Here is a 25,152-nt window from a genome sequence, read left to right as displayed (position 1 = left end):
CAAGATTGGGTTGAGAACCCAAAGAAAAACTTGGCCTATTTTAGCTTTGAAGGAAGGGGTCTTGATTTGGCGGGGAAGGAGAGAAATTTTCCGTCTCTCCCATCCTCTCATTCCAATAATGCAGAGGGAGGTGGAAGAAATTTAAGAGCAGCAATAGCTCAGGGGAGGAGGTGGGTAAGCTTTCAGAGGGCAGGAAGCAGGTCTGAGTAGCCAGCTTTCCTCAGTGCTGAGTCCAGCAGAGGCGGGGCTGCTGACAGGCACCTCTCAACACACGGACACTGCAGTCCTGTCTGTTCCTGTTTTCCCAGGGCAGAGCACTGCTCCCATCTCTGGCCCCCTCGGTCTCTGGACAGCCTGGGATACTTAAAGCCCCTCCGGGAGGCTCAGTGGGCCAGCGAGGCGTTGAAAATCGCAGATTGCTTGTGTGTGTGTGTGTGTGTGTGTGTGTGTGTGTGTGTGTGTGTGTGTGAGGTGTGTGTGTGGGGGGGGGTCGTCTGGTACGAGGCTTGGGTTGAGAAATATAAGGGTTGACTAGCCCACGTGACTTCAGGAAGGCGGAGACAGACGAGCTGGAGGGATGACAGACAGGCCTCGGGCGGGAGGGGGGTGGTATCTGAATAATTGAGGAGCTGTTCTGCAGCAGCGGCTGCCTCTCGCTTCCTGGGCCACCAGCACCCCGCATCACAGTGGGAGAGAGAGCCGGGCGCTCTAAGTGCGGACGGCCAGACACCAGTCGGGCAGCCAGTTCATCGCCGCCAGCCCTCCGGTGAGTGAAAGTGCCCCTTCACCGCAGTCCATACCCCTCCGCGCCCCCTGCATCCCAGCTGGACCTCTGCAAACGGGATGATCGCCTTTGGTTGAATGCCCCGGAGAGCCGGAGCCGTGGGGAGGGAGGAAGCAGGAACATGGCGCGGAGGGTGAGAGCGCCCTTCGGAAAGGGGTCCCCTGGAAGAAGCAAGGAGCTGGGTCGGGGTATCTCTCAGGCTCTGACCTGGAATGGGGCCCAGGCAGCGTCCAGCGTTTGGGGACTTGCGGGAGCTGCCAGGCGGGGCTGGGGCAAAAGCAGCCTCAGCGCCTCCGGGGCGAGAGGCATAAGGGGAGCCGCGAGCAGAGCAGCGTCCTGGCCACCCGGGTCCCCACGGACGCCTCTTACCCTCACCGTTATGGCACCCGGCTCCCGCCTCTCTGTTCTCGGCCTGGGAATGAGCCCAGGGAAAGGAAGACACGCTTTTCCGGCCGCAGCCCTCAGGGGAGGGCGGGACAACGTCTGCCTTTTTACCTGAGAGCAAACTCTTCAAAGGGACTCCAGCGAAGCCAGGTGCCCTGACCTGGCCCGTGCGCTCCCAGGGACATCTGTCCCCAGGGAGCGGTGACCTACCGGGGAGGCGAGGTGGACGTACTGGGAGAAGTGTCCAGAGACGCTCCCCAGCCACTGTGTGTGTGTGGGGGGGGGGGCAGCCCCGGGGAGGGATTCTCGCTTGCACTTATTCCCGGGTCAGAGCCTCGCCTCTTCCCCATCCCAAAGCACGTCAGCTTCCTGCGAACCCAGAGGGCCCGAGTAGGGCAAAGTGGCCTCGCGGGAGGTAGCCCGAACTTCCTTCCCCCTCCTGAGCCCCGTCGATAACGTGTGTTTTGTATCGTGATTGAAGAGTAAGAGAGAAAGTCGCCAAATGCCTAGAAGCGAAAGGAAGGCCAAGGGTAAACGGGGAAAGCTGGAACAGCAAGCCTGCTCCTAACCCCCTTGACCCCGACTCCCTGCGCAAAGCTTGGTTCTTTGGGGTCTTGAACTGAAAGGTGCAAAGGAACCGGCTCTGGTGAAGGGTTTCTCTCAGAACTCTGGAGACAGTCACTAGCCGAAGCTGGCAAAAACATACAGATAACCCGCCCCACCCCTCCCCCACCTCCTCCTTGGGGTAAGCGGTCCTGGAGAACAACAGGGCAGGTAGCCTAATGCGGGCCTGGAGCTGTCCGCGGTGCTGAAAGTTCTGCGAGGAGGAGAGCTTATGCTGCCCGAGAACTGGCGGCTCACCCTTTGCCAGCATTTCCCGCAGGCAGAAACTGCGTTAGAACCAAATAAAAGGGGTCAGATGGAGCAAGCGACGAAGAGAAGTGATGCTCTTGCCTCCCTCTGGTAGAGGAGCAAGGGGCGGGTGCCACTTCAGGATCCAGTTTAGCTAACTTCGGGTGGGTATGAGACGTGTGGTGCCTCGTTCTCTTTCCTCTGCCTGCGCAGTGAATCTTTCTTTTGGCGAAGTGTTGGGAAAGCAGTTAGGAGTGCTATTCTAATAAACGCTTTCGCGGTTTTGGGGAACCAAAGAATTGTGAGGCTACCCAAAGGAAAAGGCTTCATTACGGAGAGACCGGGCTATCTGTTTCTGGCTATGGCTTTTTCTCTGTTTAGCATCCTTCTCTCCCCACCCCAGGCTGTTTACATCCTCTAGATAAGATCTCTAAGCATCCCTGCGTATTTGGTTTTGTTTTGTTTTGTTTTGTTTTTGACTAGTCTTTCATATTATGGGCAAGATGGGAAAAGAATGAAGCTAATTCTGAGAGGCAAAGTTAAGAGAATATTTATGAACATTTACTATCTGCTGGGTAATATTATTTCATTTAAACTTCATAAACTGTAAACCATCAGAATCCCAAAGATTAAAACAAACAAACAAACAAAAAACCCTAGAGTTAGATATCTCAGATCCAGGGCTTGGATTCAAACTCAGGTCTGCTTAACTCCAAAGTTCAAGCTATTTTTCATGCCCCCATTTTGGCACTTGTCTTTGGAAAGATGTTATTCAGAAATATAGCAAGAGGCTGTCAAAGGAGAAAGGACTGCTTTCTTTGTCACACACAACATTCTCTTCCAACCTTGTCCTCTTTAATCTGTTTAGCCACCCACGGCAACTCACTCCCACCATACCAACTGCTTTTGTGCGTGCTGCCTGCGATAACACCGTTCACACAACTGGAGCTTCGGGATTACAAAAATACAGTAGAGGGCTAAAACAGCGGGCTTGCCTGAAAGAGCAGCAGAGCTTCGAAGAATCTAGGGGACTAGATCCGGGAGGTGTTTTCATACTCAGAGTTATATGCTTGAGTTTCAGGGTAGGACTAACCCTGAAGGTCATTCAGCACTGTTATTTTACAAGAAGTATTTGAAGACAAAAAGATGGTCATTAGTCTGTCTTGTGAATATTGGGCATGGAACCTAGTTGACTTGATTCCAGAGCCAGTGCCCAGGAGAGTGCCACTATACTCCTGGTACCTCAAATCCTCTTTCCTGCTGCCTACTTTGATTGTCTTTGACAAAAACATCACCATCAGTGAATTACATCAGTAATATATCAAATATATACAAACACGTAAAATATAAGCAGTCCTCTTAACTACTTTTTCTTTCTATTCTTTCCCCTCTGGTTTCGCTACTACAGTGTTGCCTGGCCCAACATACCTGAGACTCTCTGCTTTCCTCATAACAGTTTTCCTGATGACAGCAATTCATAAATGGGGATGACAGTGTGACATTTCTTTACTTGCCTTTATGTTGTTTATATTTCCTCTTCTATGATCTATTCCAAAAAATAATTTTTCCAAAATGATTTTGGAAAAATAATTTAAGCATCTTCCTATGTTCTAATAGGGAGTTGGAAGAGACTTAAAAAGATGTAAGCAGAAATACATAATCATTATAAGTTCTAATATCTGTCACATGTTTACCACATGCTAGGTATTGTATTTTTTCATAAATCATTTTATTGAATATTCACAGTTCTGTCAAGTAGATAATTCCATTGGATGCAGTCCTAGAGTTCCAGTCCATGCTCACATACAGCAAAACCTGATGCTGTATTCATTTCTCTTTGCTTCTTTTTCAGCCCATAGCAAAATCTCATCTTCTTTAATTGAATTTTTGCAGCCCTAGTAATTACATTGGCAAAGAGAAAATTTTTATATTGAATTTAATAGTTCTATTCTGCTTCAAATATGTACAGTTTAGAAATCCAGGTTCAATTTAAATGGTACTATTCTGCTCTTTTATTTCTTAATATTTACTACAACATACCCCCATTTGTTACCCTTTACTTAAAGATCCCCATATACCTTTTAATGCTAAAATCAACATTCTGCTTCAACCCCTCTCTAGAATCAATTAAGGCATAACTCATAATTAAATACTTAACTGCTATTGGACCCCCACTGGGTGATCTTTCAAGGATGCCAGTTAGTGGGATGTTCTGGGCCCTGTGAACCATAATTTTAAATTATCCAGAAAGACTGTATTCAATGTGGTAGTCCCTAGCCACATGTAACTAAAAATTCAGTTTCCTAATCACACTATTCATATTTTAAGTGTTCGATAACTACCAATGTGTAAGGCTAATGATTATCTTATTGGACAGTGAAGATACAGAACATTTCCAGCATTGCAGAAAGTTCTATTAAACAATGTTGTTTTAAAAAGTGCTAAAAAAACAACCCTGGCTGGTGTAGCTCAGTAGATTGAGTTCAGGCTACGAACCAAAGGGTTGCCAGTTCAATTTCCAGTCAGGGCACATGCCTGGGTTGTGGGCCAGGTCCCCGGTGGGATCCATGTGAGAGAAAAACACACATTAATGTTTCTCTCCCTCTCTCTTTCCCTCCCGTCCCCTCTCTTTAAATAAATAAATAAAATCTTTTTTAAAAGTGCTAAAAACATCCTCACAGCAATTGAGAACTTGGAATTGCATAAAAGACATTGGACTTTGCTTTGAAACTTCTGCCAAGGAAACAGAAAAAGACACTTTGTACCTAGGACATTCCCAGAATCCCACAGACATAGTGAAGACAGTAGAGTAGCAAAGAGAGTACATGTCTCACTGAAGGCGCTGATGACCTCAGAGGTTTACTTCATATAGATTTCATCTTACCAATAGAGAAAAATGTTCCATAGATGGGTCTTTCTAGTTTCCTGAATTCCAACTTAGAAATAGTTTGTAAGTTCTATACAGAATGCAAGTTCATATGTATAATCATATATGATTATATACAATCATATATCTAACATGTGTGTATATGTATGTATGTATCTTGTCTTAGTATAAGTATAGTATGATAAATGTGGAAAGAATACAGGACTTGAAGTTAGTACTAAGTGTACTATTTACTACTTGATGACATTATAAGGCTATTTAGAGCTCCATTTCTTCATTCGTAAAATGGTAATGAGAAATGATACCAATTTCAAAAGGCTATGGTGGGACTCACAGTATAGGTATATAGAAGTACTTTGTGAGGAGTATGATTGAATCTGTAATGGTTAGTACTGTCATGTAGAGTGTATAGCAGAGCATATTATTGTAATCAACAAATAGGGGAGTTTAACTAAATGCATTTGGGTATGTTTTTAATTCCTGGTATAAGTGTACTTGGCCTTTGTTGTCATTTTTTTTAGTGAAAAGTGGAATGGCAAAGAAAAAAGCCATTTATGTTGGTGAGATTTCTGTTTGGTTAGGTTCTATGAATTGAAATATTGTTTGCAGTTTAGTTTATTTGTCCCTGAACATTTCCTTTAGGATGAAAAAAAAACAAATAAGCTAGGATGTCTCGGTGGTTCTGAAACAACTTTTACCTTTTAAATAATAGTTTCAAATCAATTGTCAATAATTATTCTGTCATAGTCATAAGAGTTTAGAGAAAACATAAGAAGTATTGTGGATATTTCTCAGTATGAATGGGTAAGGGATATCATTTAAAGGAATATTTTTACTAACTACTAATTGAAGTGAGCTCTTACTCATCTCACGAGTATGGCCATGGGCTCTAGTTTCTATTTCTATTTCCAGGAGCCCTGGTAGATTATTTCCTTTCTTAGGGACCTAGTTTGCTTTTACTCTGAGCCCTGATGCTGCTCAAGCATACCATTCTCAGGCCTTTGTTGCATATGGAAATACATTACTAAAGGAAAAATTAGTGAGCTTGTCAACTCTGGCCTCTAGTGGATCATGCTGGCTTTAATAATAAACAGCTTTTGTTGGGAATTATGGTTTATTTATTTCTTGAAACTTGTTTATCTCTTGGAAGAACCTGGATTTTGAAGAGGGAAAAAATACATTACATCAGAGTTGGAAAGAGTTTAATTTTTACTGTCTTTAGTTTGAGTGATTTCACTGATCTTATATCCCAGGAAGTAAAGGGAAGCGATGGTGTGGCTTTGAAACTGATAGTTGTGACATGCAGTCATTCATTTAATCAATACAATAATGAAGGTGTGTCTTATATTGGCACAGAAATGTTGTGGTCATTGGGTGTTTAAAACTCCTATAGCCTGGCACATGGGTGTTCAATAAATATTTGTTGAAAGCAGGCCATTGTTCCAGCTCAGTTCATGCCATGCACTCATCTAACCAACAGAGGAATATTCCCTGTGGCATTTCCCTTTAGCAGATAAAACAAGAGACAAACACAGAACACCACATCTTACCCTTACAATCACTATTTGCCTCTCTGAAGACATAGGTAGTGATGACCAAGAAAGACTGCTTCTGAGAACTGTATCTTGCTTCCTTCCTCCAGGAAACAGGGAAAGGGAAATATCAGCCCAAGGGTCCTTCATTTCATTGTGAAGAGACAACTTCAGAAACACAATGCTTAAATGGAGTTGTGTGTTATTTTCCACTCTTACATTAAAGAAGTACTTGTTATTTCCTTGAGAAAGTATTTGATTGGCCTTCATGATTGTTGCAGACATTTACTTAGCTTAGAATGAAAGCACATATATTAATTAGAGGAGAGCTGGTGACATCACAGTCTGGCAGGTCACAGAATATTATCCTTTTCCAGGAATAATTGGGCCTCCATTTAAGAGTTTTAACTGGTGATTACTGACAAAAATGAAACAAAAATTGATCATCCTACTCTAGTAAGTCAATAAGCAAATGCCTGGAATTAACTGATTCTCACTTGCCAATGGCAAATTATTCCAACCCAATAAACAGTCCTACAAATGAGTGAGCTGGTTTCCATAGCCTATTTATTGTTTAAATTGTTTTCTCCTTTTTTATAATATTCAGCAAATTTTTAAAAATTACATCCAGGTGTTTGAACATTCTAATGACAAAATGGTCTTCATAATAACTGTTTATTAGAGATTATATTTATATAATATATTACTGTGCCAATATTTTGTAACAATCATATAACCCAACTCTCATTTTATAAACAGAATTTGAAGCTGAGAACAGTCATTCAAGGTTATAAGAAAGGCAGAAATAAGACTTCAGCCTTCTTTCCCTTAAATCCACTGCTCTTTACATCTTTTAACATCATGCATCTTTTTATTAGTCATAAAAAGTTGTTTAGTCAACAATTTAACCTCTTCCCCCAAACCTTTACCAGAGTTATTAGAAGTAAAAAAAAATAGATGTTTTTAGATTTTGGATTGTTTCCCTTTGCACTCCCAGGTAAAAGAACTACTGGCTGAGGGTAGTCAGTAGGTAAAAATTTCATGGATGAACTATGAGTCAGAAGACTCATAGTTCAAAACCTAAGAATCTTTGTTGCAAGAATTTGGGCAAAAATTTCACTCTCGATAACTTCATCATCTTTATCTCTAAAATAAAAAAATTGAATTAATTAGTGTTTCAGGTCCTGCAAGCTATAACATCTATGGTTCTATGTAATAAGGCCAAGGACTTGGTAAATTCATACTATGCCTAATTCAACCCAAATAATAAAAAATAAATCAAAGTTTTTAGTTTTACATCATTACTTACTTATTGGAAGTTTTGACATTTCACTCTAGTATTTCACCCAGTAACAATAATAATAACAATGAAGGTTATGATGATTATTATAGCTAATACTTATTTACTTATATACATTTACTAAGACCCTATAATGTTAATAATGTAATTATCAACATTTTGCAGGCAATAAACCTGTATCCAAAAATAATCTGCCCAAATTTATACAGCTAACAAGTTTGTGCTCTTAACCATCATGCTATACTGCCTCTTTGAAAACCACAAGTTTCTCAGATAACTGATGTGTGTCGTTTATAGGCCACTTAACACACAAGCCTCTTCCTTTGGGAATTTCAATTTTACCTACATTTTCTGGCAAGAAGAACAGTCAAGAGGGTGACTAAAACCTTGATTCTCTGGTTCTGATGAAGCTGTATAGGTATCTGCATTTTCTTTCTGCAAGATAGCTCTTATCATTTTGTAATTGATGCCATTGACCAATTGTTTCAATAGTTCAGTATTGAATGTTGGTGCTTTGCAGGCTGCTGCATGCAATGAAGACCACTCTGCTACTTTCCCCCAGAATGTGTGAACCACCTGCATTGCCAAAAATGGATTGTCTGCTGGTATAAGGTCCAGCACCTTCTAAGGCTTCAAAAGTCAGCCTCCCACATCTCTACTTTTCAGTGGAGTCTTCTGGCTTCTGCTCTAGGTTTTTGACTCAAGGTGACAATCTAGACAGCTTTTGAGGCAGAGAAGGAGAGCTTCCAGTGTCATTTCCTGTTAATGTGCTTAGGTCAAGAGTAAGACTTAAACTTTCAAAATCATGTGTGAAATTCATTTATTTTCTTATTAAACCTACCTTACCAAATTAGTCATAAATATGATACACCACAGTGCTCATCTATTCCACTATGGACTTTCATCTGTTGATGAGTATCTAACACAATATGATATGGCCAATAAGACAACAATACTATCATAGCAGCTAAATAAATTTGTTTGCTTGTTTGTTTATTCTTTAGCTTTAGTTTCCAGCTTGATAAACTAACCACATATTCCACCAAAGCCAAAGGCAATTATAGAATGTATAACTCTACTTCTACCTCTGTGGCTTTCTACATACATTGTAGGGAGTGAGATGACCTAAGAGTCAGCTGAGACCTGGTTTCCAGTCTCAGATTTGAAATGACTGCAAGACTTGAGTCAGCACCATTCAACTTCTTTATTATAATAGAGGCAATGGAATCTGTCCCTCATATAACAAGAAGGGCTAATGAGATGGCATTAGTTAAAGTTCCCTGTAAATTATAAATTCTGTACAAAAGAAAAGTAAGTTTTCCATCCAGTCCCTCTTGGTCAAAAGTAACTCTCAAGTTGTTGATGCCCAATCCTAAACCAGTTTTGACAATTAAATCAAAGTCTGTAGGGTTAAGATCATGAACCTAAACTTGCAGGTCTAGAAAATGGATCTTATAATATGGGAGCACTCATGGTTTCTTCTAAAATCAATGGTTCTCAATCTGGGGCAGTACCATCTCACTAAGAGGTATTTTTTAAATAAAGATTTTATTTATTTATTTTTAGAGAGGGAAGGGAGGGAGAGAGAGAGAGGGAGAGAGAGAGAGACATCAATTTATGGTTGCTGGGGGCCATGGCCTGCAACCCAGGCATGTGCCCTGACTGGGAATTGAACCTGCGATACTTTGGTTCACAGCCCATGCTCAATCCACTGAGCTATGCCAGCCAGGACTAAGAGGTATTTTTGTCATCACAGACACTATGGGATGGGATTTTGGTGGACTGGGATTAGGAATGTTACATATCCTGCACTAGGTAGGACAACCATGTACAGTAAAAAGACAACCCATCCAAAATGCCAATAGCACTCTTCCACTGGAAAATACTGCTAGAGTCCTGGCTGGTATAGTTCAGTGGACTGAGCATGGGCAGTGAACCAAAGGGTCATTGGTTCGATTCCTAGTCAGGGCACATGCCTGGGTTGTGAGCCATGTCCCCAGTGGGGAGTATGAGAGAGGCAACCGCATATTGATATTTCTCTCCCTTTTTCTCTTCCCTTGTCTCTAAATATGAATGAATAAAATCTTCTTTAAAAATACTGTTAGAATATGCTGTTAACAGTCCCTGATTTCCCAACTGATGTGGAGTGAGAGCATTTACTCTGGGTCTCCCCAAAGTGGAATCTAGCCACACTCATGTGAGGTCTACAGCAGCTCAGAATCACTACTGAACTTCCAATAATTATATTGAGAAGTAAAATATGGGGCCAGAGATCAATGGTTTTCAAACTGGTCCTCAGAAGCTTCTATAAGAAGCCTTCTCCAACTTCAGCAAGCACAAGGGGTCCTAGTAGGTTAGGATGCCCATAATCCTAGGCCCAGATAAAAAGTCAGCACTGGGGCCCAAAATCAGTAAATCAGGATTCTGAAAACCACCACATTCACATTCCATTGAAGAAATGTTGGGTTTCTTTGTGACCTTTGCTTTGTGACAAGCATGGGTCTGGCTAAGCACTGGATACAATCCCTACCCTCAAGTCATCAACAATCTGATAGTCAGATGAAACTCCATAATTATATGTGCAGCATGACACATGCTGAAACATGTTATGAGAAGGGCTCCAAGAAGAAACCATTTATCTCCACAGAGACATTATAATACAATTGTACTTTGAATGATACATGATATTTTATCATGTGGCTATTGTAGAAATGGGAACAGCATAAGCAAGTGCTGGATGTGTGAAGGTAAATGATATGTCTACAGGCTGATGTGATTAGATACAGACCTGGCCAGGAATGATGGGAGGCCATATTGGAAGGACTCTGCAGAGACTTGAAAGCAGCTGAGTGGATACATTTATTCATCCTGGAGTTTATTTTTTGGACAGAAGTTTTATGAATATTTTTAGGAATATCATTGACTTCAGGTTTGATTCATAGCAGACACAAGAATCATGAAGTTTAATCTCACAGTTAGAAGAAACCTCAAAAATCATCCTAGACTTCTCCTTCCCTTATGTTTTATAGCTAAAGTAATAAAAACCCAGAGATATTACGTGACTTGCCTGCGGTCAGCCAGCAAGTTAGTGGCAGGGCAAAGACGAGCCTAGTCCATCCTCTTATTTCAGTGCATCTTGCCCTGCTCTGTGCTGCCTTTGGGAATTTTATTCACCATTGGAACATAATCAATGTAACACACAGTGTGATGATTAAATATTTATGAAGCTCCAAGTTTTCCATTGCTCACTATTAAGATATAGTTCCTTCATTACAACCAGGTGATACATCAGATCCTGGACTGCTTCTTCATGATGAGTGAGCATTCTCTTAAGAAACACAGACAAATAATACACCAACATGGGCATGACATTCTTACTTCACCTCACACACGCCCTCCTGCCTCCTCATTTAAAACTGCTAGAGAGTATAGAGGCATGGCCTGAACAGGGAGACGTCTTAATCTCTGCTGGTTCTGGAAATGATGTGCTGTTCATGTGTGTGTATGTAGGTGATCACTGCCTTTCTATTTTCTAGATGAGGGAGCCCTCAGAAAGATGAAGCTCCCTGCAAACAGAGCATATCAGAGATACCATTTCAGACTCTAGAATGCCAGTGCTCTCTGTAAACAGGGCTGAATATTTCAGTCATCTGCAAACTCCTAATAATTTATCTAGGCTTATGATTTTAAATTTCACCTCATATTCACCTTAGTCTGTGCATCTTTAGATTTCTGAGATTGGTTGTTTACTACTATTATCTGGCCATTTTTCCTCCACATTCAAATACACATTCAATAGGAATCATCTAAACTTATCCATTCATTTTACAAGAATGGAAACTAAGAACGAGAGAGGTAAAACCACTTGCCCAAGGTTGCGCAGCTAAAAGTAGCACTACGACTAGATTCTCTGATTTTAAGTCCAGTGCTTTTCCCTCCACACCAAGATTCTGCTTCTTAAGGGTAGATAATGCAGCATTTTCCCACTCTCTACAACCCCCGCACCCTTTTCATTGCATAACCCCATAAGGATGGATGTAAGTGACTGATTACACTGTGCTCAGAGATTCATTCCAGGACATTGTTTTGAATACCCGCAAGCTGTTATCCCAAGTGTGTTATGAGTATAACACACTTTCTAATCTAAAGGATGTATAGGGGTTGGTAAAAGTAAGTTTACAATTTTGAGTACATGAAACACAGAGTTTATTCTTGCATTATTGTTTATTAATTATTGTATTATTTATTTGCATTACAACTGTAAACCTACTTCTACCCACCCCTGTACCCATCACCCAGCTAGAGATCACCCCAGAAAACAGTGTGCCCATGAAGAAAGAAGGTAGTGTCCATCATCTGATAATGAAGCAAAGTTCATCCAAAGTTCACTGTAAGTGGCAGGTTATTAGATTCATAATCCCAGAGACCTGATAATTGGATAATTGGATGAATTTAAGCAAGATTGATAGTAGCTAAGAAATGAAAAAAGACAGTTCCCAAATCATCTCTGCCTCAGGGGAAAGGTGTTTGAATTGATCAGCCTGGTGCATTTAATTTAGTATACACAAAATTTACAGGAATAGATTTTTTCTTCTTAGAAAATCTATGGAACTCACATTTTCTGTTTAAATTTATTCTTAAGAGTCATTTTAAGCCAAAAACAGGTGGTGTTTCACTAAAACTTATATTGAAAAGAGAAGTAAAGAAAAAGGGAGAAAAATCCAAGAACTGGCTTCTCAGGCAGGATTTCATAGGGTCAGGATTGTCTCACAATCTGACCAGGCTTATTAGGTACAGAAACTGTATCCTATTGGTTCTACCAAAAGTCATCTAGCTCCCCCTGATCAATGTGCTTCAGTTGGTTGGGTGTTCTCATGCAAAGCGAAAGGTTACTGGTTCAATTCCTGGGTCAGGCATGTACAAGAGGCAACTAATCGATTTTTCTCTCTCATATCTATGTGCCTCATCCTCTCTTTCTTCATCCCTTCCTCTCTCTCTGAAAATAAATAATACCTGTAAAAAAAGTCATCTAGCTCTGTAGAATTCAACCATGCTCTCCAAATCCTGAGTGGCTGCAATATAGTCACATGCCATGGGGATGCTTGTGAGCACTGCCTAGGTCATCTCTTTCTGGTATTAGGATAGTGAGAAAACCAAATGAGTGATCAACAATGACCTGTGAGTACAACATGCAGTTGGACAGTCTCATGAAATGTGCTATGGCAGCCTGCAACAGAGACTAGAGAATTCTCTCAAATTCTCCCGCCGTTGGATAAACTTTGACAACTTCTTTTGACAGATGGTAGAGACTTTACCTCATCTTTATGCAGTCCCTGTCTTCTATTAGAATATTATTTTAGATGTGTAATCACTTCTTAACTCATGGCCTATGTCATGTTAGCTACATACTAGTCTGCTCTAGGGAGTTACGGTAGATGCCCCAGGTTAAGCACTTATCACAAACAAACCACCTTAGTGGTTGGGTTGTTTCGGTAAGAGGAAAATCTCTTCTACTTTGTGCTGATGCTCTCTATTTCACCTCAGAGAGTACCACGGTCTGACCATGCTGTAAGAGCACTGGGGTCTGATTTATCCTTGTCTGAAATCTCCAAATGTGGACACTGACATTTGAAACTGTGTTCATTAGTCACTCTCAATAAGAAAACACTCATGGAGTGACTATAACTCATCCACAAAATGTCAAAGAAATCAACTCTCAAAAGGTTTTTCTAAAAACCAGACAACATCATTGCTTTGAAAGAGGCCAAACAACCACTTGACTATTTTTGTTTTTCCCTTGAGCTGGCAGGTTATCCTAGTTCCAAGTGGGCACGAGCTACACAGACCACTTGGGATTCACTGTAACTTCCTTCCTAATCACATAGACTTTCTATTCTAGCATCAGAACACAGAGGAAGATAATATCTGAATGAATATAGACTGTTGTATCAGAAATAAATTCCTAATTCAGATAAGTGAAATACGCCATTATAGAACTTAACTGTCAAAATAGAAACAAGACTTCTCTGTTTCAATACTATCTTAGTGATTGGCCTGTGTTCTTCCTTTCTGCTCCACGTCTATTACAAACTACAGTTATGATTAAACACAATGGTGCCATCACAGTACATTAAGAATCTGGGGAGAACTGTCAGTTGAGCATTACAATGTTATCTCTTTACACAAGCAATTCCAATATGACAAGTTAGTGAGTGTTCTTCTTCAAGTAAAGGATAATTAGATAGTTATATCACAATACTACTGATAACAGTAATAACAGCTCACATTTATTCATTTCATCCTATGAAGTAGATATTATCATCTCAATTTTATATATGAGGATTATTAAATTTAAATTGCCTGTCCAAGATCTCGTAGCTAGAGAAGGGAGAAGGTTATGGTCAAGATTCAAAGGCTATGCCAACACCAAAGTTTTCCTCGTCCATACTGCCCATCCACAATTTAAAAGTTTTCTCTGAAAGAGACCAATCCTGCATGAATCAGAATGACTTGGGAGCTCCACCTTCATAGTCCCATCAGAGGATTAGACCCAGAGATCCAAAGACCGTGTGTGGGACTCTGAGCAAGTCATACCTTTTCTAGGCCTCTGTCACTCCATCTAAGAAAGAAAAACAGTATCTCTTTTTTTTATTTAGTTACTCATTCATTCAACAAATATGCTAAAAATCAGAGTTACAGTGGGGGGAAAACACAGACTAAGAGCTTAATAAAAAGAGGAACCACTGTTCAAAATATTGTTGTTAAAATAAAAACAATACCAAGTCCCAAATGCTTAGAGTATGTGGGGTTGCATTCAACACTGGTTGTTTAGGTTTGGTTTTCTTAATCAGTGAAGTGATTTGAATTCTTCTCATGTAACTGTCAAATAAACAAAATTACAGGCCCAATGGACCAATGTAATGCAAGTTTCAGCTTACAAAAGCAATGGCCTAAGTCCTCAACATTTCTGTGAATGGTTTTGGGCAGGCAAATTTGTCCTAAACTGTCAGTGACACACGCTACATATTTGGATTTAAAATAAATTAATATTCTAGAACTTTCAGTATTTTCATCTGCCTATAGGAACTCATTTCTCTCAGCAAAGGCTGAGGTTGTGTGATCACCCCAAAGCCAGACACAGTACAGGAAGTCTAATAAGCTGTAATGGGAGAACTGATGGCTGAAGGGATAGTTTTAAGCAAACAGAATGGGGGGTTTGAAAATCTACTTTGTTCAATTTTAGAGGATTCTGAAGTTTGATTTCACTGATAAACTAGAGCATATTAAGAAAATGTTGAATGAGAAAGTAAAAACAAAAAAAATAAACAAGTCAACAAAAAAAGGAGGGGGAAGAAATTACATTCTTTCTAATGTACTTCCTCTTAAAGGGGAGAATTGAGGTGGGAGATGCAGGAGCATTTCCTGGGCACTGAGAAAAGAGATGCATTTCTTTCCCACTAATCAAAGCTTTTACCACTGTCCCTGGGTTGAGAGTAAAAGGCATGTCTCACACATAAATAAACTATTGGCTCTTTCTCATCTCTGAATGATTCAATTTGTCCCCAGTTTTCAAAAGTCACTTGCAAGAGGCATCATCATGAAGTCATTAACTAATGATCCCAACTTCACCAAGCCTAGAGGCCTAATTTATATTCTGCAAACTATTTGTCTTTTTACATGATTTTTTCCACTTACAACAAAGGACATCAGGCCTTTCCTAGCCAAATGCCAAAACGAAAACAAAAAATCAACGGGAAATCACTATCATTAGAAAATGAAATGAATTTGCCAGTGTAATCTCACAGCTCAGCTTGTATGCAGGGCCAATTTCTAGTCAAAATGTAGAAAAATACCCATTGCAAATGCAATGTTTAAGGTGTAACTGAAGACATGACTGCACCACATCACTCAAGGTGGTCCATTCTAACTTTGCTTTAAGTGTTAAAGTAAAGGTCTCAGGGTTGGCTTTTTGATTTCTTAATGAACTCACCTGAATGGGTTTGGGGCTCAGCTGCTTGAAGTTTTTTTAGAGAAGCATTTCATTACTAGTTCAATGTCTACAAGATAAGGGAAACTCATCACTCTTAGAACTTGAATGCTGAGCTAAGAAAATAAGACTGTGAGTCACAGATAGTGGGAGCCACAAAAGGTGTCATTGCCATGCAGTTTTGACCAGAAGAGTGCTGGAAGGTTCTGGCAGCAGTGAGTGGGATAGGGGAGGGAGACAGAGGGTGAAAAGAGGAAAGTCAAGTTAGGATATCAAACTGTGAAAAATATGCAAAAAAAGAGTGTCTCATACCTGTAGAATCGTGAGCCATAGTTGCTGTTTTTTGGCTGGCGTTGAATCATGCCACTCAAACCGAGTTTGAGATGAGACAACTCTGAGAACTGCAGAGAGAGTCTGTCCCTCTCTCCTTGGCTTCACACCTGACTTCAGCTGACAGCAGCCACCCTCTACTAGTGGTGAACAGGTTGGAGGGATGGGCAGAAGTGCGGAGAGGGGTAAATCCAGATGAGCTTTGCCTGCTTGGAACCAGAACAATGCCGAGGAAACACCCTGGGGAAATGGAGCCGGGATGGGGGAGTGAGGGTCGGCCCCTCTCTGGCTGTGTGTGCCCCACCTTTGCTTTTCTGGACCTGAGATGCCTCATCTATGAGATGATTACCGTCAGTCTTTCCCACTTGATCATTTATCACATCAGCAGCTTATTATTAATTTAAAGATGCATTTCATGGCTCACATCCAGTTCAATTCAATTCCAGCATGGACCATGGTACAAAACACCAAAGATTCTAAAGTCTTGATTTCCTCACTTTATTTTTCCACCCTTCATTTATTTTTTTCCCATTACTTTTCTGATGCTGTATTTATCCCCACTTCCATTTTTTTCTTCATTTTCTAGTGACAGCAGGGCAGGGTCTATATCAACAGTAGAAGAAGCTAAGATTATCTAACTATTGACAGGACAAGGAGGAGCCCGGCCTAACCAGCCAGCTTTTTTCCACACCATTCTGCTCGTGACCCTCGGCCCTACATAAGCAAGAAGAGGAAGGTGAACTCAGCCTCCCTTCTGACTTCTTGTTTTATCATTGTTTTTTCTGCTAAGCTGCAGGGTCCCAAATGTTCTAGGCAACCATCTCCCTTACTGCCCACAGGCCAAGCAAGGTGATTGTCACCTCCTTTTCCTAGGAAAAGCAATAAAGAGCAAGGCGATTCGCTCAAGTCTGGCTGTAGTTTAACTCCACAATAACCACTACACACACAACATGTGCACGCACAGCCCCAGACTCCCATCTGCAGCTGCCTCTGTTTGACTTTGGTCTGCCCACATCACCCTGGCCATCAAAGTCATGGAGGCCTCACGTTCAAGGAAAGTTCCTCACCTGAATTAGTCACTTTTCTGGTCCATTAAACTGTACTTTTGCACTTGAGAATCATCAGCTCCTTGCCTTGTTTATCCCAGCTGAAACTGGGCTCAGGTAGGGTCACCCCTCCCTTGCTATCTCACCCCAGCCCAAGGCTCTTAACCCATTGCTTGGGTATCCTACTTCCTATACCATCCTGGTTATATTTCAAGGTCAACCATCTTGGAAGAGAGAGAACCAGGCTGGTGTAGGGTGTGAGAATCTATTTCTCCTCAGAGTTTAAGTAGACTAGAGATTTCTTTTCTTAATAATCCAGGATTCTGCAACAAGAACTAGATTATTGGGTGGCTGGAAATACTTAAAAAATACAACACATGATTCCCAAAAGAAGCCTATGTGAAAGCTGAATTTAATGGAGCCCAAAGCTGGAGAGATGAGAAAAGATTTAGTTAGCAAAGGAGGGCTATAGGTACGCATTACTGTCAACATTAGAGGTGACAGTTGGCCCACCCCATCTCCTAGAGTACTAACAATAATATCTGTACTGTAGCATGTACCAGACACTTCATAGACATTCACATGAACTAGCACAATAATCCTACAAAGTGGGCATTCTTGTGCCCATTTTTTAGATGAAAAAACCAAGACTCAGAAAGACTGAAACTTGTAACAGGTGGGGCAATAGCTCTAACTGGGTTTGTCTGACTTCAGAGACTATGGCCTATGTCTTCTGAAAAAGAATAAACTGTTAAAACTTAAACTTAATAAAATAAAGCCCAATGAACTAGAGGCACACTTCCTGGGTCCTGGGTCTACAGCCTCTGTCTAGCAGTGTGACTCTGGGCACGTCTTTTGGGTTTCACTTTCCTTTGCCAGGAAATGAGAGTGTCAGGTCCAATTATTTCTTCCAGCTTCAGCACCTGGGAATGTGCTTTCTAGTCCCTGCATGTCTCCTCCACAGCCGGCAGCAGCTGAAGTCTCACCTGAGCACAATAGATCTCTAACAACAGAAAGGGCCACTTCAGAGGCTCCGGAAATAAGTCAGAAAATAATTCTTTTCTCCAGGAGAACCTATCATTTATATGACAGTGATTACCCACGGGTCAGGGCTGGCTCAGGTGGCTTTCATCACTGTTTATTCCACCAGCATTCCACTTCACAGTACCCTCTTATGACCCTGGAGAGAGGACCTGCACTCAATTTTTTTCTCACCCATGTGTTTAAAGGGGTAATGACTCAAAAGTGAAACGGGAAGAAAAGATAAATATGACACACCCACACATACCTCTTATGTGAAAACCCATTACCAGAACATTAACAATTGATAGGGCTGGAAACAATTACCAGCAAGAATTCTTTATTTAATTTTAAAAATCACCAGAATTTCTAAATAGTGGATGTTCACAGTCTATCAGAGACTGAACTTGATAGTGAGATACGTACTAAATCCAAAACCGACTGAATGCAGATCAAAACCAAAGCAGGAACACGTGTTATTTAATATGAAAATATGATATTCTGTTTGCAAAAGTTTGCTTTACACACAACCTTTAGGAACCAGGGTTTGCTGAACTGATGTTAGCTCATCTTTAGTTTGGCGAGAGGCACACTGGCGTGAATGAATACAGAGGGCCTGGGTGCACACTCGTGAGGGAGGGGGAAGGGAAGCAGAAGCAAAATGTAAGTGAGCCTCATTTCTGTTTAGAAAAGTGTCAGCTGGTAAATACTGTACTGACTTGAAAACAACTGGAAAGATGTTTCCAGAAGAAAGGATGACATTTAATGGATTTCTTTGAGTTGATCATTCAAAAATGACACTTCATCGAAGCTGTCTAGAATATCAATAGGGCTCCTTTGGGCAACATGTAAACCATTAAAGGCAATGTGACAAACTAAAACAATATTTCTTGTAGCAAGGCTGGCAACCAGACAATGCCAGAATAAGCAATATTTCCCAGAAGGAATCAGGAAATCGTATTACTACCTCTTTGGTTTACTATGTCCTTACTCAGAAATAAAAACACAAGAACAAAGGGAGAAAAATTGGGACAATTGCAATGGAATAACAATAAAAAAACAACACACTATCAACAATACACAGTGGATAACTTTTTTAAATGCATACTACTTTTCCACATGGCAATTATTTAATCCTTATCACAATACTGTAGGGCAAGCAGAGAAGATATACTATCCCCATTTTGTAGACAAACAAACTGAGGTTGAGAAAGGTAGAAACTGGTCTAAAGACACATAATTTTTCTACAACAGATTAAACTAAAACTCCAGATTTTTGATTTCTAGTCCAGTGATTTTGCCACAATACCCAAAGGGATCTGAAGTTTGTGGTATCCCCAACTATTTCACACAAAGATACACACACAGAAATTGCACACCCTGGGGAGTTTGTGGGTCAGTTAACAAATATTTGTTGCAAGAAGCTTCCTAGGTTCTATAGTAACCCTAAAGGAAGAGCAAAACATGGGTCAGGTCCCCAGGGAGCTAACGGCTGTGGGGTCTAGACTGTGAAGAGACTTAAAGTCATAATATGTATTATTAGGAGTAGTATTAGCATCAATTAGTCTCAGAGAATTAAGAGGTAAAAAAATCAGAAGGGGCATGTGCTTGCAGGCAAGAATGAGGGGAAGAAGGGTTATAAGACTTGGGAAAGAGTACTAATGTTATGGACTTGAATTTGGAGACTCATGCAGGAGGAACTGTGAATTTAGGCCCATGGGAGGTAGAGAGTTGAAACTGAGACCCCCCTACTTCGATCCAGGACCCTCAAAGAACCCTGCTGTCAGTGAAATGAGGGACTAGAGCACAGGTGGCAAACACAAGGCCCGAAGGCCGAATCCGGCCCTCCACCTTGTTTTATCAGTCCGGCACCTTGTTTCATCTGGCAGCAGTGCAGAGCTCTCGAGTAACTGTTAAGTAGTAGTTACATTTATACAGTCCTAAAATTACATTCGGCCCTTTGAAGGCAACCTCGAGGCTGATGTGGCCCCGGTGAAAATGAGTCTGGCACCCCTGGACTAGAGAAATCATACCCCTTGGTCACTGATCATTAGCATAAGAAAAGGCTTACATGAGAAATCAGAACCTCAAGCCTTTCCATGGAGGCCCAAGTTCTCACTACTCACATGGTATAAAAATCCCAAGGTTGAGGATTTTACAGTTTGCAAACTGCGGAGACACAGCCTCTGGTGGAAAACTAAAAGTGCACTCCACTGAGACAAAGGGGAGGCTGTCTTTCACAGAGAAAATTTCTGTCCAGGTCCCTAATGTGGTCCATTTGATGCAAATGAGTTTTTGAAATCATACATTTCTGACTGGTCCAAATCATACAGTTCTGATTGGTATCATGCATTCTGATTGGTTGGTAAAAATGCAAATGAGGATATAATGGTGCAGTTCTGATTGGACGGAACAGGTCTCGGTTCACTAATCACAAGACAAGACCAAGAACTTCCTTATAATGGTTGGCTCAAGCAGCAGGAGCAGTATAGGAGGTTGAAACCTCAGTCTGTGGCTTTTCGCAAAATGCAGATACATGGGAGACCTCAGTCAGGATGGCTGCTAGACTTTGGCTATGAACTTGGGCCCTGTTAACTACAAGAAATCCATTTTGACACATACATTTCTTCTTAGGATTCACAAGAGAACAAGGGAAGAGAGACAATAGGAGCGCCTTAACTATTAACTGGTACTTTTTATTTCTTTCCAGGAAAAGAGAGCAAAAGCAAAAATGTTAATAAGTAGGAGTGTCTGTAATACCACTTTCGATCCTTTTGCCTATGTCTGAAATATTTCAAAATTTAAAGTTTTTAGTATTTGGTTTTTAGAGGAGAGGCCCTGTGCCTGGCCCCATGTAAGAACAGCAGGATGCCTTGTTGAGGTGGTGGAATCAGAGTAAAGTGTTCCTATCAATCCATGGGAGACAGGGAAATTCTCTGGAGGCCACAGTTTCATGACGAGAAATGAGGAATAATAAGACCATCAGGCAACCCAGGCAAAACCATCACACGACTCGACCAACCCAATCCTGAACGTGCTTGTTTCTTCAGGACAGGACCCTGGCGGCTCTGCCACGGGTCCTTTGTAATGAAATAAAGTCCCTCTTTCCAGTTACTACAGACCCAATGAATGACTCAGCTAGAAGAGAGAGGTGGCAAAGACCAAGCCGATTCTTCTCACTTCTGAAATGCCAGTGAACTGGAAGGCTTTGTTTGATTTGTTTGTTAATTACACATTGTGTGAGACTAAAGAAGGTCCACTTAATAAAAGCAACCTCGGTGTGGTTTCCCAAATTCAAGAGAGAGGGAAAGAGAGAGAAAGAGAAAAAGGGAGAGAGAGAAACTCTGTATGTTTTGTTTAGTCTATTTGCTTGTTTTTTAATCCAGGTATTAGAATTAGTATTTTTTTAAATAGGCATTTAATTAGGACACAGATTAATCAATATCCTTTTCTTAAATAATGCAAACTAATGAGTGTTCAGGGATTTTAAAAAAGATTTACCAGAGAAAAGAAGAACAAAAATTTACTCTGTGAATGCTACAAGTCCTACATAAAAATAATTTTAAAATTGGTGTAACAGTAGGCATGTTAAAGTAGTAGATTATAGGTCTTCTTACTTTCTAAATTTTTATAATAATAGTTATTACTTTTATAGTAACAACACTAAGGAAAAGGCTAGCATTGCATTTCTAAAACCAATTGTTCCACTAACTGACAGAAATGTGTCTTTTCTGGTACCCAGAGGACAATCTCAGTAAAGCTTAAGAAATCTGCGTTAATTTAATAACAATCCACCTCTCTAAAAAAGAAAATTGTATTCTCTATTCTCCCCCTAAACAAATTTAAAAATTGAAACAAGGCTTCAAAACCACTAATATGCTGTTTGAATAGGGCCTTTCATCAGCATCGGTACTGGCAACGGTCAAGGACATGTTAACAATTTTGTGAGGTACCAGTTCAGAAAGCACTGTCTGTCCCTTGTGGTTTTATGAAGAAAACTTTCATGCAGCTGGACTCCTGTATACACCCCTCAAGGCCCTCCCTCAGCCAGGCAGCGACCAGCACGACAACCAGCAGCTCCCGTCCTTCGCCTGAGCAGGGCCATACACACGGAGGGCTATTTATGCTAACACTAAGCACTGTTATAACTGGAAAGAACTACCACTCCTTCTGTTTAAGTTGCAAGAAGAAACTTAAACGCACCATTCTTATACTATAGCCTTATATTTATAGCCAGAATAAAAGCCCAATCATTGAAATTCAACTTTGTAATTCTCCATTCAGAATGACATTGTAGGCAAAACATCATGTTTTACTCTGTCATTTGACATTTTTCATACAAAGTGGGTGTGAATTCTATTTGATTTTCATCCACGCCGTCTTATTACTGTGCTATTCCCATCGACCATGGTGATCTGAACATAAAACTGGCTATTTGCCCGGATACCTCGGTGTACAAAACACAGCAAGCTGGAAGCAGAATGGGGATTTAGAATTTGAGAATTGTAAATCTGAGAGGAAATTTAAGTAGTTAATCTCTCCCACCCCACCCTTGTATTTTCTAAACTTTATATTCTAAACACCAAGGCTCTGGCAGTCCTGCCTGAACTGGGTGGTTGCGTTTTCCCGATGACCTTAACTGCGGGACAGGGGGGTTCTCACGTGCCCCAGGGAGGCTCCTGTATTCCAGACACACGCCTTCCTGGCCCCAGTGAGTGGTACAACCCAGCTTCCTGCTGATGGTCCAGACCGACCAGCCCAGCCAATACAGTACCACCTTCCTTTTCTTTTCTTTTTAAGTGTTCTTTAGTTGGCATACCATCTTATATTGGTTATATTAGCTTCAAGGGTACAATATAGTGATTCCACATTTTTATACCTTACAATGTGGTTTAGCAATCATCTGTCACTGTGCAAATATCACAATGTTATTGACTATTATTCCCCTTCCCTTTTTTGCCCACCTCTCCACCCCTCCTTTCTGGTAATCATCCCTTTGGTTTCTGTTTCTATGACTTTGTTTTTGTTTTCTTCCATTTGTTTGTTTAAGATTTCGCATGTAAGTGAGACCATATGATGTTTTTCTTTCTCTGCCTGATTTATTTCATTCAGCACAATGCCCTCTAGATCCATCCATGTTGTCACAAATGAAGAGATTTCATTTTTTATGACTGCATAATATTTCATTGCATATATATATATATATATATATATATATATACATACATACATATACATACACACATATGTATAATATATTCTTTATTCATCCATCACTGGACACTTAGGTTGCTTCTACTTGTTGGCTATTATAAATAGTGCTGCAGTGAACATAAAGGTGCATGTATCTTTTCAAATTAGTATTTTCATTTTCTTTAGATAAGTACCCGTAAGTGGAATTGCTGGGTCGTGTGGTGTGTTGATTTTTAGTTTTCTGCAGAATCTCCATTCTGTTTTCTCCACATTCTCACCAACACATGTTATCTGCTGACTTTTTAGTAGCCATTTGGACTGGTGTGAGGTGTATCTCGTTGTGGTTTTGATCTGCATTTCTCTGATGATGAGTAATGTTGAACATCTTTTCACTGTATCTGTTGGCTGTGTGTGTCGTCTTTGGAAAAATGTTTTCTCATGTCCTCTGCCCATTTTTCAACCAGATTGCTTAGTTTTTTTATTGAGTTGTAGGAGTTCCTTATATATTTTTGGTATCCAAAGCTGTAATAATTAAAACAGCTTGGTACTGACACAAAAACAGACACATAGATAAATGGGCCAGAATAGAGAGCCCAGAAATAAACCCTTGCTTATACAGTCAACTAACCTATGACAAAAGAGGCAAAAACACACACTAGAATAACAGCAGTCTCTCCGACAAGTTTGCCGGGAAAACTGGACAGATACATGCCAAACAATAAAACTGGATCACTCTCCTACACCATATACAAAAATAAACTCAAAATTGGTTAAAGACTTAAATGTAAGGCCTAAAATCTTAAAACTTCTAGAAGAAAATATAGGAAGTAAACTATTTAACATCAGTCTGAGTAATATCTTTTCGGACAGGTCCCCTCGAGCAAAGAAAACAAAAGCAAAAATAAACAAATGTATTTATTTGTGCAGAGACTTCATCAAACCAAAAAGTTTCTGCACAGTGAAGGAAACTAACAAAACAAAAGACTACTTACTGAATGAGAGAAAATAGTCATAAATGACCCATCCAATAAGAAACTGATATCTATCCTTCTCTTTTTGATTCAGAGGCATGAATCTTGCCCAAGATTACAAAACTATTTAGTGGAAAAGGGAGGACTGGAATTGAGGGCTCTTGCCTCTCGATAAATAGCAATATATATTTACAGACACTATAATCGTGCATTTTCTAAGCAATTCTGTGGAACATCTCATTTAATTCTTACAACAATACTTCTGGGGAACATGCTGGTATTACTCCATATTTACAAAAGAAAGAAATTGAACACATGTAGAGAGCTCAAGCTACAAGATTGCATAGCTGGTCAGTAACAGAACTGGGATTTGAACGGAGGTATTTAGTGCCAGGTCTCCACTCTTATCCGTGATGTCATACTGCTTTCTTCTGTCCCCATCTAATGGCATTCACACTACACAGACTAAGAGCAACTAAATATAAGATCCCTGAGGACTGGGGCCTCGCCCCCTTCATCTCCTGCCCCAGCACCCGGGAGGGTGCCTGACACAAAATCGGCACCTGTTACGAGTTTGATAAATGGGATTGAACTGCTCTAGGTAACAAAATTAGGCGACTCCAGATGCACTGTTCCTAAAATCAATATGGAATTACATCACTCAAGGACAGTTACAATGGAAGGCTGATTGAAGACTCCCTGGCTTGAAGCCCTAACATTTTAAATAATAAAAAAGTTGGTCTGGGGGTTGACCTGGGCTAGTTTCTTTAGCACTTCCAAGGTGCCCAGACTGTGATAAGCACTTACATATGTTATTGTACATCATTGCTCACAACGACCCTGTACGACAGGTGCTGTTTCTTAAA

At 40.7% G+C, this 25,152-nt stretch overlaps 1 protein-coding gene across 2 annotated transcripts in view; it reads left to right on the top strand.

Moving 5' to 3' along the window:
- Positions 1–569: 569 nt before the first annotated feature.
- The window catches only part of SLC7A14 (solute carrier family 7 member 14), a 107,463-nt gene continuing 82,880 nt past the window's right edge, over positions 570–25,152 (top strand). For both annotated transcript variants that reach the window (XM_045851843.1, XM_045851842.1), the window contains exon 1: positions 570–766. The gene's annotated coding sequence lies outside the window, so the exon portion shown is untranslated. The remainder of the gene's footprint in view (positions 767–25,152) is intronic.

Source organism: Phyllostomus hastatus, unplaced genomic scaffold, assembly GCF_019186645.2.
Source record: "Phyllostomus hastatus isolate PE091 unplaced genomic scaffold, TTU_PhHast_1.1 phas_contig_86, whole genome shotgun sequence".
NCBI classification, from domain to species: domain Eukaryota; kingdom Metazoa; phylum Chordata; class Mammalia; order Chiroptera; family Phyllostomidae; genus Phyllostomus; species Phyllostomus hastatus.
The sequence above is the reverse complement of the archived record's forward strand: the minus strand, read 5'-3'. Positions and strand labels throughout refer to the sequence as shown.